General features: G+C 34.1%; 1 protein-coding gene and 1 pseudogene across 11 annotated transcripts in view; one reads left to right on the top strand and one right to left on the bottom strand.

The window, feature by feature from the left end:
• The window catches only part of SENP7 (SUMO specific peptidase 7), a 134258-nt gene that overhangs the window by 57236 nt on the left and 63515 nt on the right, over nucleotides 1–13507 (top strand). The window lies entirely within an intron of this gene.
• On the bottom strand, nucleotides 7728–7846 carry LOC120598233 (uncharacterized; annotated as a pseudogene).

The following is a 13507-nucleotide window of genomic DNA, read 5'->3' as shown; positions in this document are numbered from 1 at the left end:
TCTATTCTGTTCTTTTTGAGGGTTTCAGTCTCCTTGATCTGCTCATCTAGTTGTTTTTTCAGTTCCTGAAATTGTTGATATGACTTGTTTCAAAACTCACTGAGTTTTGCAGAAGTACCATCCTGAAGACATGAAGCATATTTCTATGTCTGTAAGCTTATTTTCTGGAGATTTTTCTCTTTCTTTCTGAGATGCCTTGTCACCTTGGTTGTTCATGGTGTTTAATAGACTATTTCTCCCCCTGGGTATTAATGGAAGTGTACTCTGCTGTTTTTCCAGAAAGATTTATTATATAAAGGTCTCTCTTTAGCCTGTTGCAAAGAAGGTGTTTTTCTTTTGGTTTCCAGTAGGTGACATTTAAGCCTCTTGGATCCCTGGTTTATATAAAGCCTTAATAATGTCTTTTTTCCCTTTTATATATGTTTAATCATGCTTGCTACCTTCAGTCTCAGTCCCTGTCAGTTTTAGTGACAGTTTTGGTAGTGTTTGCTAAGATTCCCCTGGGCTCCACAGTGTTCGGTTTCAGAGGATATAGGGTGAGGGGCCCTCTGGGTTGAGGGTCGGGGCCTTTGGCTCAACCTCGGTTTTGCAACCACAGCTGGTAAAAATCAACTCTTGTTTTTCTGCCGTCCTGCTTCTCTGCTTTCTGCCTTGATGACTTGGGCCTGCTGCTGGCTTCATGGAGCTCACACCTCTCCCCAGCAGGGCTGTTCAGGGAACTCGCTGCACCTTCCCCCCTTCCCCTCCTCCTACAAGGAGCTTTGGTGACTGGGAGAGGCAGCTTCTTTGTTTCTCCCAGTCCATCGCTTGACACCTGGGGTTCTGACCTGTGGTAGCTCTTATGCGCAGATCCCACGCTCAGACGTGCTGGTGTGCTGTTTGGGTGTTTTTTGTTGAGTTTTAGATATTCAGCTTATTGTTGTTTCAAGGGGAGAGATTGGGGGATGTCTCTCACTCTGCCGTGTTTCTCCAAACCCCCTGGCTTTTACGTTGAAGTAGTTTCCTTCTATTCCTAGTTTGTTGAGTGTTTTTATCATGAAAAGTTACTGTAATTTGTTAGTTTTTTTTTTTTTTAAATCATTTGGGGTGTTCATGTGTTTACCCTCTCCCCCTTTATTCTGTTAATATGGTTTATTACATTGAGTGATTTTTGTATGTTGAACCATCTTTGCATTCCAAGAGTAAGTAAATCCCACTTGGTTATTGTATATAATCTTTTTAATATGATTCTGAATTTAGTCTTTTCGTATTTTCTTGGGAATTTTTGTATTGATATTTGTAAGGGACATTGGTCTTTATTTTTCTTGTCTCTTGGTGTCTTTATTTGGCTTTGGTATCAGGATAGTGCTAACCTGATAGAGTAAGTTAGAAATTGTTCTCTTTACTTCCACTTTTGGAAAAGTTTGAGAAGGATGGGTGTTAGTTCTTCATTAAATATTTGTTAGAATTCACCCATGAAACCATCAGTTCCAGGGCTTTTCTTTGTTGAGAGGTTTTGATTACTGATTCACTCTCTTTACTAAGTTTGGGTCTGTTTATATTTTCTGTTTCTTCATGATTCAATCCTGGTAGATTTTGTGTTTTTAGGAGTTTGTCCATTTCATCTAGATTGTCTAATTTGTTTATTATTATTATTATTATTATCATCATCATCATCATTATTATTTATGCCTATAGCACCTGGTCTTCCTAGGTGGTCTCCCATCCAAGTACTAACCAGGCCTGATCCTGCTTAGTTAGCTTCTGAGATCAGACATTGGGCTTGTTCAGGGTGGCATGGCTGTAGACCACGAATTGTGGCTTCACTGGGGCGCGAACCCAGGACCTTCTGTGTGTAAAGCAGATGTGCTAACCGCTACACTATAGAATCACATCCAGCCAATTTGTTGACTTACAGTTTATAATACTCAATTATAATTCTTTTTGTTTCTGTAGAATCATTAGTCATGTCCTCACTTTTGCTTCTGATTTTAGTAATTTCTGTTGTCTCTTTTTTCCTTAATCCATACAGCTAAAGGTTTGTCAAATTTGTTGATCTTTTCAAAGAACTAAATTCAGGTTTCATTGATTTTCTCTTGCTTTTCTATTCTGAATATCATTTTGTCAGCTCTAAGCTTTATTATATCCATCCTGTTAACTGGGTTTAGTTTATTCTTTTTCTAGTTTCTTAAATTGTAAAGTTAAGTGCTTGATTTGAGATCTTTCTTGATTTTGAAATAAGTATTTTTTAGCTACAAATTACCGTTTTAGCATTGCTTTTGTTGTGTCTCATAAATTTTTGTATTTTGTGGTTTGTTTTTATTCATCTCTTAAATATTTTTTCTTTTCTTTTTTTAAAAAATGTTTTCTTATTTCCTTTGTGATTTCTTCTCTGACCCATTGGTCGTTTAAGAATGTGTTGTTTAATTTCCACAAATTCTTTTTGTGGGATATAGGAGTTTTGGTTGACAGTTTTTTTTCTTTTAGAACTTTGTATCAGCCCATATCTTTCTGGCCTCTAAACTTTATGATGAGAAATCTCATTTTCTTATAGAAGATCTCCTGTATGTGAGAAATCACTTTTCTCTTGCTGCTTTCAATATTCTAATTTTGTCTTTGTCTTTTGAAAATTCGATACTAATGTGTCTCAGAGTGGTCTCTTTTAGTTCATCTTTCTTGGAGTTCTTTAAGCTTCTTGTATTTCATCATTTGGGAAGTTGTCAGCCATTATTCCTGCAAATGTTTTCTTGCCTCTTTCTCTGTTTCTTTTCCTTCTGGCACTCCCATAGTATGTGTGTTGATCAATTTGGTGATGTTTCACAGGTCCCTTATAGTTGGTTAAATTTTTTTTTTTAATTTCTGTTCCTCAGATTTGATAATTTCCACTGTGCTGTCTTCAAGTTTGTTGATTCTTTTTTTCTCTTTGGTAAATTTTTGGTTTTTACTAGCTCTGGGTTATTATACACTTCTTTGTGATTTGTCCCTATGTAAATAAAACACTCACTGAATTAATCTGAGTATACTATTTATTTATTTATTTTTTTGGTGTCCCTGACTAATACAGTGCCAGGCACAGGTAATGCTCTCAGCATTCCCGTGGTGTAAATATTACTTATCAAGGGTAAGCGATATAACCTCTAAGCTTTAGTTGCTTTTCTATAAAATTGGAATGACAGTCATTAACGCATCCTTCCACAAGTTCACTTGTTTATTCTGCTATCTGCTCAAATCTACCTTTGAATCCCCCTGAACTTTTACTTTAATTATTGTACTTTTAGCTCTAGAATTTTTTTTTAGGTGTTGTATTTCTTTGTTGATATTTCCATTTTGTTCATACATCATTTTCTTGATTTTCTCCAGATTTTCCTTTAGTTTTTTTGAGCATCTGTAAAACAACTGTTTTAAAAATTCTCTAGTAGAGCCTCCATTACGTCTTTTTCAGGGATAGTTTCTGTTGATTAATTTTTTTCCTTTAAATGGGCTATACTTTACTGTTTCTTTGTGTGCCTTGTGTTTTTTTTGTTGTTGTGGAAAATTTGACGTTTGAATCCAATAATCTGGTAAATTTGGAAATCCAGTTCTCCTCATTCCCCATGGTTTGCTGTTTTTTAAAAAATACATTTGTTTATTTTTCTTTCTTTTTGATTGTAATGGGCTCTCTCTTTCTCAAAGTTCAATGTGAGCTGTAAACTTAAGGCCTTCTCAGGTCTTTTTTGAGCCTGTGCCTTTTTCTGTGTATTTGTGGTAATTTTCCAATTTCTCCCTTTTATTCATTTACTTTTGAATGTTATAGTCTTTAATGTCTGGCTCCCAAAAGGGGAAAAAGAAAAATGAAGAGAAGAAAAAGGGTCACTAGCCCTTTAAGTCCTGAGAAGTTAGTTCTCAGGTGAGTCTTGCAACGGTGGGGGTAGGTTCAACCACAGTGGCTACTCTTGTTTCATAAAGCGGGAAAAAAGTGCTATTAAATGAAGGTAATTACAAACTGTTTTTACTGACAACACTTCTGATACCAAAATTATGGTATATTTTCTAGCACCATTTCTCCAACTCTCTGGGTCCCGACTGGGTATCTTGAAGTTCAGTTTAATTCTTACACTATCTACCATTCTGAAACTGCCTACCTGGAGTTAGCATCAGATCCCACAAATTAAGGACTCAGTCCAAGACTGCACTCACTTCAGATGTCAGTCGCAAGTTCCAGGTTGTCACTAGTACTTCTGGACTGACTGGCTATAAATTAGGGGTTCCCATGAACCCCTCTTCGGGTTTGATAATTTGTTAGAATGGCTCACAAAACTAAGGAAAACACTTTACTTACATTTATAGGTTTATTATAAAGGATACAACTCAGGAACAGCCAAATGTGAGAGATTCATAGGGCAAGATACAGGCTGGAGGTATGCGTCACCCTCCCAGAATCTTGATGTGTTCACGAGAGACAAAGACTAAATATATGTATTTCTCATTATATCACAGTACTAAACTATGAAACTTTTTTTCTTCTGTGGTCTCTCAACTTGTCATGTGTATTTTATTTACATTTATATGTTGTAAGTAAAGGAAAATAAAAATTTTAAATTATTAGTGTGAATTTAACTGTTCACTTTTATATTGTGCACTGCCACTTTTAGATGTAGATATAAGAACATCGAACCTATATGTGCACCTGCTGAAATTATATAGTTTATGTTTCATAGCTTGTACATGTATAAATCTATTTTATTCTTAGTAGAAATGCTGCATAAAACTAACTCACCTGCTTTTATTTTACTTCTTGATACATCTGCATTCTACCAGCATTTTCTCTCTTTGGCATTCTGATGTGTAAAGAATGACTGAAAGTAAAAGGAACTAAGACTTGTCCTGTCATTCCCTTTTCTGCAGTGTCATTATCAGCATAAATGGTTGGCTAATACAGGAAAGTAACATGAGTTAGAAAGGATACAATAGAGTACTTTGGTTATTTGTGTTTCTTAGGATGCCATTACATTGTGTGTAAGTAAGTATGTGTTTTTGTGTTGGGACCATTGAATGGTTTAAATGAAAAATATAGCCTTTTAGGACTTTCAGTACCTCCGCTTGCCTTGTTTTCACTTTGACTCTAATGGAACTGTCACACTTGGTGAGTCTGCTAGAATTTTCTGCTCATTGACATCTCAAGTATTGTATGTGAATGGAGTGGCCAGGAATGGACACACATATTAATAATATCTTCTCTGCTCATCTACATGCTCTAATGTCCTATGAATTTCACTTAGAAAATACAAGTTCAAAGATAAAATTATTAAGAATTTCAAGATAGCAATACAGAGGATTAGAGCAAGTGTGGGACCTTGAGCTCAGTGCCCTATATGCTGTGCAGATTTCATGTTCACGAAGCTGGCACTGGATGCTAGTGAAATTAGATGGAAGTGAGTACTTAGAGCAGCTTCAGAGGAAAATGATTATCATTAATAGGTGGTAAAGAAACTTGAAGTACAGTGTAGCCGAAATTTAATACGTGTTATGGACTGAATGTTTGTGTCCCCTTGCCCCCCAGATTCATATTTTAAATCCTAATCCCCAGTGTGATGGTATTAGGAGATGAGGCCTTTGGGAGGTGATTAGGTCATGAAGGTGGAGCCCTCACGAATGAGATTAGTACCCTTATAAAAGAGGCCCCAGAGAGCTCTTTTATCTCTTCTGTTGTCATATGAGGACACAGCGAGGAGATGGCTGTCTGTGGACCAGAAAGTAGGCTCTCACCACACGCTGAATCTGCGGGTGCCTTGATCCTGGACTCCCTAGCCTTCAGTACTCTGAGAAATACATGTTTGTTTTTAAGCCACCAGTGTATGATATTTTTGTTAGAGCAGCTTGAGTGGACTAAGACATTATGAAAGGGAACTAGAGAGAGGTATGCAGCTTATTCTGTTAACTTATATGGATTATGGAATAAAAGTAATCAGTCAACTAGTGGTTTATGTGGTACCTAAGTCCAAAGCAGCTTAGTCCTATTTGTTAAGTATTGGTGTTTTAATTTAAAAAAATCAGTGTTATTATATTTCTTATTGAAAAGATACTTGCTAAGGCATTTGGTCTGTTGCAAGGTAACAAATTGATTTACTGGGAAGATGTTGTCCAAGGCAGATTGAAGTAATGATTACTTTTTAAAGCCCCTGAAATTATTCTAATGGATTTTTCAATTAAAATTTTAGCAAAGTTTTCAATTCAAATTTTAGCAATCTTGCATAAATTAATAAAAATGTTATTCATTTAATTTTTTGTAATTTGGCTTTGACGAGGAAAACTAATAAGATAGACTCATTTTCATAAGGCAACATAAGCATTTTTGCATGTTCTTAATGGCTTTTAATTAATTTTATTGATGTATAGTTTACATATAATAAAGTACATGCATTTTATGTGTATGATTTGATGAGTTTTAACAAATTTGCACACCCATAGTACAAATGCTACTGCAGTCTCTGTAATGTTTAATACATTGAAGATGTGCCTTTTCCCACTTATCTTCCAACCCACCCACCTCCAACCCCAGGTAGTCACTGATCTGCTTGCATTTATTGTAGATTAGGCTTGTCTTCCTAGAGTTGCAAATATGCGAAAACTCAGTATGTATATTCTTTTGTATATGGATTTCACTGAGCATAATGTGTTGGAGATTTGTCCATATTGTTGGATGTATCAGTAGTTCATTTCTTTTTATTGCTGAGCACTATTCCATTATATGAAAATAGTATATTTTATCTGTTGCAGAGAAAAGCTTTTTGTCTACCTTCTTAGATTCTGTGGCTAGGCCTGCAAATTAAACTGACAGAAGACAAATTAACAGGAAAAAAAGCATACACATTTTATTTACTATTTTTTATGTGCATACAGGAACCCTTGTAGGAATAATGGAGACTTGAAGACGTGGATAGAAGTGAGAACTTATATACTTTTTTAACAAAGAATGATAAATTTGTGGAGAAGCGATAAAAGAGTAGGGTTTATGCTTCTAGGTGCAGTAAATTCTTAGAATGTGACTAGAAATACATAGAGTGAAACTAATTGAAGATAAGAGTTGTTTTAGTAGATTTGTTTATACAGATGCATTTTGGTGTTGATTCCCAGTCTCCAGTGATAAGACTACCTTCCTGGTAGGAAAGGCACCTTTTTCATAGGAAATTTGATGACCTGCTTTTAAGTAGAAATGGGAGGTCAAAGAGCTCTTCCTGCATCTGCTGTTTCTCATGTGCCTTCAGCCTGTAATAATCAGCTTGTCAAAGCCACATATTTTGAGGTGACATGATCTTACCTCCTTCAGCTCTTGATGGACATTTGGGTTGTTTCTAGTTTTGAGCTACTATGAATAAAGTTGCCATGAATATTCATGTACAAGTATCTGTGTGGACATGTTATCATTGCTTTTGGGTAAATACCTAGGAAATGGATTGCTGGGTCATTGAAAATGATTTCTAATTTTGTAAGAAACTGCCAACTATTTTCCAGAAATGATTGTGCCATTTTACATTTCCACCAGCAGTGTAAGAGACTTACTTCCTTCGCAACCCTGCCAACACTTACATGGTCATGTAATCATAATCATAATCTTTTATCATAATCATTTGTAATTGATGTGTAGTGGTATCTTATTGTGTTTTTAATTGAATTTCCTTGATGAATGATGATGTTGAGCATCTTTTCATGTGCTTATTGGCCTTTTATATCTTTTCTAAAACTTTTTTTTATTTTTATTTTTTTTTAAATGCCTACAGCACCTAGTATTCCTAGGTGGTCTCCCATCCAAGTATTAACTAGGCCTAACCCTGCTTAGCTTCAGAGATCAGACAAGATTGGGCATTTTCAGGGTAGCATGGCCGTAGACACTAGAACTTTTGATTTTTTTAAAAGAAACTTTTTTTTTTAAAGACCATAAAGTTAAGATGAATGATATTGAGCACCTTTTCATGTGCATGTTGGCTATGTAGAGTGGGAAAAAAACCTTTTCCCTTTACCTTCCTAAATTCTCTGACAGGGTTGTGCAATATCGATTGGAAAAATTCAGAATTAACAAGAAGAAAACAGTTTATTAACACATGCTGTGTACATATATGGGATAAGTAACTCAAAGGAATGGTTAGAACTTGGGCTTATATAGTGCCTTAACAAAGAACAATGAATTTCTGGAATATTGACATGACAAAGGAAAAAGATTTGAGGCTTCCAAGGATAGCAAACTGTGGGATGATGAATATATGGGGGAAACTAATGGATGATAAGATTTGTTTAGTAAGGCTTGTTATGTAGATTTCATTTCTGGGCTGATAAGTCTCTAGTGATGAATAGTCACGTCTTCTTCTAGGAAAGTAGGGGGTGGACAGAGAGCCTTTTTTTGGCATCTGCTGTTTCTCAGTTATCTTCAGCTCAAAATAATACTTATACCAAAACGATGTATTTTGCAGTGGCATATTCTGATTTTCTACACCTATTTTTTGAAGGACAAGAAATACTCTAAATTAAATTATGAAAAAAGAAGCAGAACACTACCTTTATTCCAGTTGTCAGTTTCCAAAACCAAAAAAACAGGACTCAAAATTTAAGGATTTTTTTTTTTTTTGATTTCTGAAGTTATTTAGCCAAGTTATATAATTAAATTGTATTTATGTATTCATTGAATAAACTACTTTTGTTGAAATTTTTAAATTTAACAAAATTTGAACTTTTCTAGAATCCTAATATATATGTTTCATTCATAGACAAAAAAATTTTTTTGATTTTCTTTTTTTCTGTTGTGGTTATACTGAGTTGTCCTATAATTGCAAATTTGAAAATATATAAAACAGTGCTACAGAGGTGATCTAGTATATTATTTTGTAGGAGTACATGGATCAGTGACTATTTCCTCTTATAAATGAAATTAAATGAAAAATAGTATAATGGTTTATAGCTTAGAAAGGGACATTTTGTAAGTAGATAATTGGCTGGTTACGAATCGCCTAGGTAAGTATGTTAGCAGAGATGGTATATAGAATGTTAGATTAGGTGGAGCTCTCCATTTAGCTGTCTTCTACTCTTTATTTTTACTGTGAAATATAATGTACCTACCAAAAAGATGAGTAAAAGGTAAGCAGTTTAATTAATAAATTATTCATTAGAATTTATTTTTTATAAGGCAGATATACTCATGTAACCACCATCCATGTGAAAAATAGGAAACTGCCCCAGAAGTTCTCATGTGCCTTTGCAGTTGCAAACCCTTTTCTCCCTGATAAAACCAACCTGTCTCCTAACTTTCAGGGTACTGCTTTCTTACTTTTTTTGAATAATATTGCCACCTAAGTATGTCTCTCTAAATGCTAAGTTTAGATTTTATTTTTGTCTGATTTGAACGTTGTTCTTTACTCTTAAATTTCTGTTCAATATCCATAGAAATCTTATGTTATTTAAATGTAAAAATATCTATAGAAATCTTATGTCATTTAAATGTAGAAATTAAAAAAAATTTTACCTTAATAATTTAGGAGAAAAAGATTGCTGACTTCTGCTTTAGGATATTATTAGTCAGACAAATTACAATAAAGCCAAATATATAAGCATGAAATAAGTATTTTCCCAGATAATCCATATTGTCTTTTTAACTTAGAGTCACCCTATTAGAATAATTAGTTAAATTACTGATTGTTATTTTCCAACATGAATTCTTATTTGGTTTGGGTGTATAGAAAAATGGCTTTTTCCAGTATTGGACATTTTTTATTAAAATTACCATTGGAATAATAATTTTCCAAATAATTCAATAAATTACTAATTATCAATACTTTTCTCATTAGACTAAAAGTCTATCATATATCCTTAAGATTTTATGAGTATTTTCATTTGATCTTTTAGAATTTTAAGTTGTATAGTTGTAAAACCTTATAAAAGAAAAGTTTAACATCCTGAATGTAAAAAATATGTATTCATTTCACATGTCAATTGATAGATTTTGGCTAGGTAAACCTGAACTGTTTACCATTCTTTAAAAAAATTAATTAGTTGACATTTGTCTTTATATAAATAGTGCTTGCTGAGTAGAGAAAACAGAAATAAAGATAAGTAGAAAGGAGAAAAAAAATATAGTCCGCCGCTCTTAAAATTTAAAGTAGAAGATTTTAAGAGACTAATAAGTAACATTCTGTTGAGTGGCTTTATCATGATTTACTTAACTATTCTGCTGCTGCTGGGCATTTAAGGTTGCTTTTAGTTTGTTGCTTTTATAAATAACTTTCAGGGTACTGCTTTCTTACTATAATGGATGTCTTCATGCATAACTCTTCCCCCTGTATTTCAAACTTTTTTCGGTACAGAATTTCAGACATGGAATAATTTTGACAAGAATAGGATGCTCATATGTCCTTCATCAAGATTCACCAGTTGTTAACATTTTTCCATATTTGCCTTCTCTCAGTGTCTTTTCATATATGTAAGTATGTGTCACATATACACATACAGATATAATACACATTTTTGGGGGAACCATTTGAAAATAATTTGCAGATATTATGGCACTTCACCTTTAAACATTTCAGCCTGCATTTCCTAAAAGCCAGGACATTTTCTTACATAATAACCACAGTACATTTTGAAGAAAATAACAGCGATTTCATATTATCATCTTACATATAAAGTCTAGAATCAGAAATCCTTGAATGTCCCCAAAATATCTTTTATTTTTTTAAAACCTAGGATCAAATTTAGATTCATGCATTATATTTTTTAGTTATTATGTCTCATTAGTCTCAATCTTAGAATAGCTCATCTCTCTCTCTCTCTTTTTTTTTTTAAACATGACATTGACTTTTTCAAAGAGCCCAGACCAGTTGTCTTGTAGAACGTCCTATATTCTAGATTTTTATTACTTAACCTGGTTTTGTCTTCATGATTATGCTCATGTTACATTTTTGCAAGAGTACTTAGTAGCTAATGTCATTTCCTCATTGCATCATATCAGGGGGATAAATGATACATAATGTCTGCTTGTCCCACTTTTGGTGGTCTTACGTTTGATCACTGGTTAAGGTGGTAGCTGCCAGAACTTTGCATTGTAAAGGTACCTTTCTCCTTTGTAATTAGTAATCACTTGTGAACCTAATTATCTGTCTGTTTTGTGCTGACACCAAGGTGGCTGTGCACTGATAGATATTTGTGACATTATATATTCATGATTATTAATCTCACTAGATTCCTAAACTGCAAGATAATCCTACTGTGTTTCTGTAGTCAGCTTGTGTTCTCCCTTGCCACAATAATGATTTGAAACCTTTCTCAAAGATGTGTTCCTTTGCCTTTCGTATCACTTTGGAAAGATGATCTTGATTCTTTCTACTTCCTGGAAGAAAGAAAGAGATCCCCTTCTTTCATCATAAACCAGTATGGTGGAACAGTTAAGAATGCTGGCAATAGAGCCTAGAGGGTGTTGGTTTGTATCCCACTTTCACTAACTCATTTTACCGTTGGCTTACTTATTAATCATTCTATTTTGGTGTTCTCAATTGCAGAAGAGCTACTACCATTGTACCTCATAGAGTAGTGAGAATTACATGAAGTAAATCATTGTAAAATGCTTAACTAGCATGGTGCCTGGTATATAATGCATGTTCAATAAATATTAGCTCTTATTATTACCATTTCTTAAGAAACTTACCATGTTAATTATTCTATTTCCTGTATCTCCAACCTCTCCCATTCTGTTGACTTCTTTTCATAAACACTTAAGCTTATTTTAAGATATTTTCTGTCTTAAGCTAACTAACTAACTAACCAACCAATAACTAAGATACCTTTCCTGCACCTCATATCTCTCTTCAGCTTTTGTCCCGTATCCTCTATTCACAGTCATATGTCAACTGCCTATATTTTTTGTATCCCTTTCCTTCTTTCCTATATACACATCCCATTATGTTCTGGTTTCTGCTCTCATCGTTCCACTAAATTACCCTTGATAAAGTCACCATTATCTCTCTAAATTCATTTTTATTACCCTTTAATCTTAGTGCTTCCATTTCATTCTACACAAAAGATCAAAGTGATCTTTTAAAAATGCAGCTCTAATCTCATTCTCTTGTAAAAACTAGTAGATTTTTATTGTTGACATAAAGTCTCAATTCTTTAATATAGTGCACAAGGTCCCATCTAACTGCTCATCCTTATCTTGTACAAATTTCCTTTTCACTCTTAGCACTTGAACCAGGCAAGTACTTTAATTTCCTTGAACAGGTTTTTTACTTCTGTCAGAGCCATTTGCATTTTGTCCCCTTTTTCAGACAACTCTCTATTTTCCACCTGTTGACTTTGGATAGTGCCTATCCTTCTTTGGGGTTTCAGCTTCATTGTCATTCTCAGTAAAACCTTCCCTGACCTGGCTCAGAAGTGTAGCCATCTGTACTTTTCCTTCGTATCACTCATCGCGATTGTAATTAAATAATTAATTGGGTAATTCTTCTCTGGAATGTAAACTCTGTGAAGGCAGGAACTGTAACCATCTTGTTCATTGCTGAATATCCAGACTCTACCAGTAGAGTTGTTTTGCTAGCAGGTATTCAGTAAGTATTTATTGAAAGAAAAAATGAATTATTCTTAATCATTCGGAGAAATGTCACTCATCTTTTTATTTTTGAATGTTAATTTTAAAACCTATAGATCAATTTTTTAAAAACTCAAACTGTTTGGTGTTTCAGTGTATTCTGCGGAGGTTCCCCTGAAGACTTGTACCCCCTCCTTTCAGATGGTGTGAAGATATAGCCCCGAGTGGCTGCATAAACAAGTGATTTCTTTGAGTTCTATTTGATTTTTAAGTTTAAATACAGGAGCACTTTACTTTCTGTTTCTCAATATTCTTATGTTTGTTAAACAAACAGTGCCTCAAACTGGTACCAGGGAGTAGAATAGACACTCTTGTGATTAAACATTTCCAATTCTTTCAGCCATTCCTCATTTGACTTTGTTTCAAGTGTACTTGGTTGCCTGTTTATGCTACTGCAGAAGCTATAGTCCATGGTTCTAGTACTGAACAAAGTTCTTCAAGTATTACCAGCACAAAGATGTATTGAAGGAGTGATGGGCAAAATGTAATGAGGCAGAAAGCTGAAACAGCTTGCATTTATCAGTTTTACTTTTGAAATTGGTATATAAAAGTACAATAAAAGTAAATATCTTAAATTGACCTACTTTTAGAAATAAGGTAAAATTAAATCTTTATCTTAAGACTACATAGGCTTAAGACTGTAGATGATGTACTGTTGCACCCTTAGTTTTAACAGTGTTTTCTAAATAACAAATGCTAAAAGAAAAACAGATTTTTTTGTGCAGAAGGTGGTTGCCTCAGTGATGAGATGAGCAGATGTGTATCGTTGTTCCACTGTGTGAAAAGGCACAGATGAGTTACCAAGAATCCAGCAGCTGTACATGGGCGTGACCACAGTTGTATTATACTAGATAGATTCTGAAGAAAATCCCAATTGAAGTGAAATACTTTACTTTGTAATGTATATTTGAGAATGGTTAGGTA

This window comes from Pteropus medius, unplaced genomic scaffold (assembly GCF_902729225.1).
Source record: "Pteropus medius unplaced genomic scaffold, Ma_sr-lr_union100, whole genome shotgun sequence".
NCBI lineage: Eukaryota > Metazoa > Chordata > Mammalia > Chiroptera > Pteropodidae > Pteropus > Pteropus medius.
The sequence above is the reverse complement of the archived record's forward strand: the minus strand, read 5'-3'. Positions and strand labels throughout refer to the sequence as shown.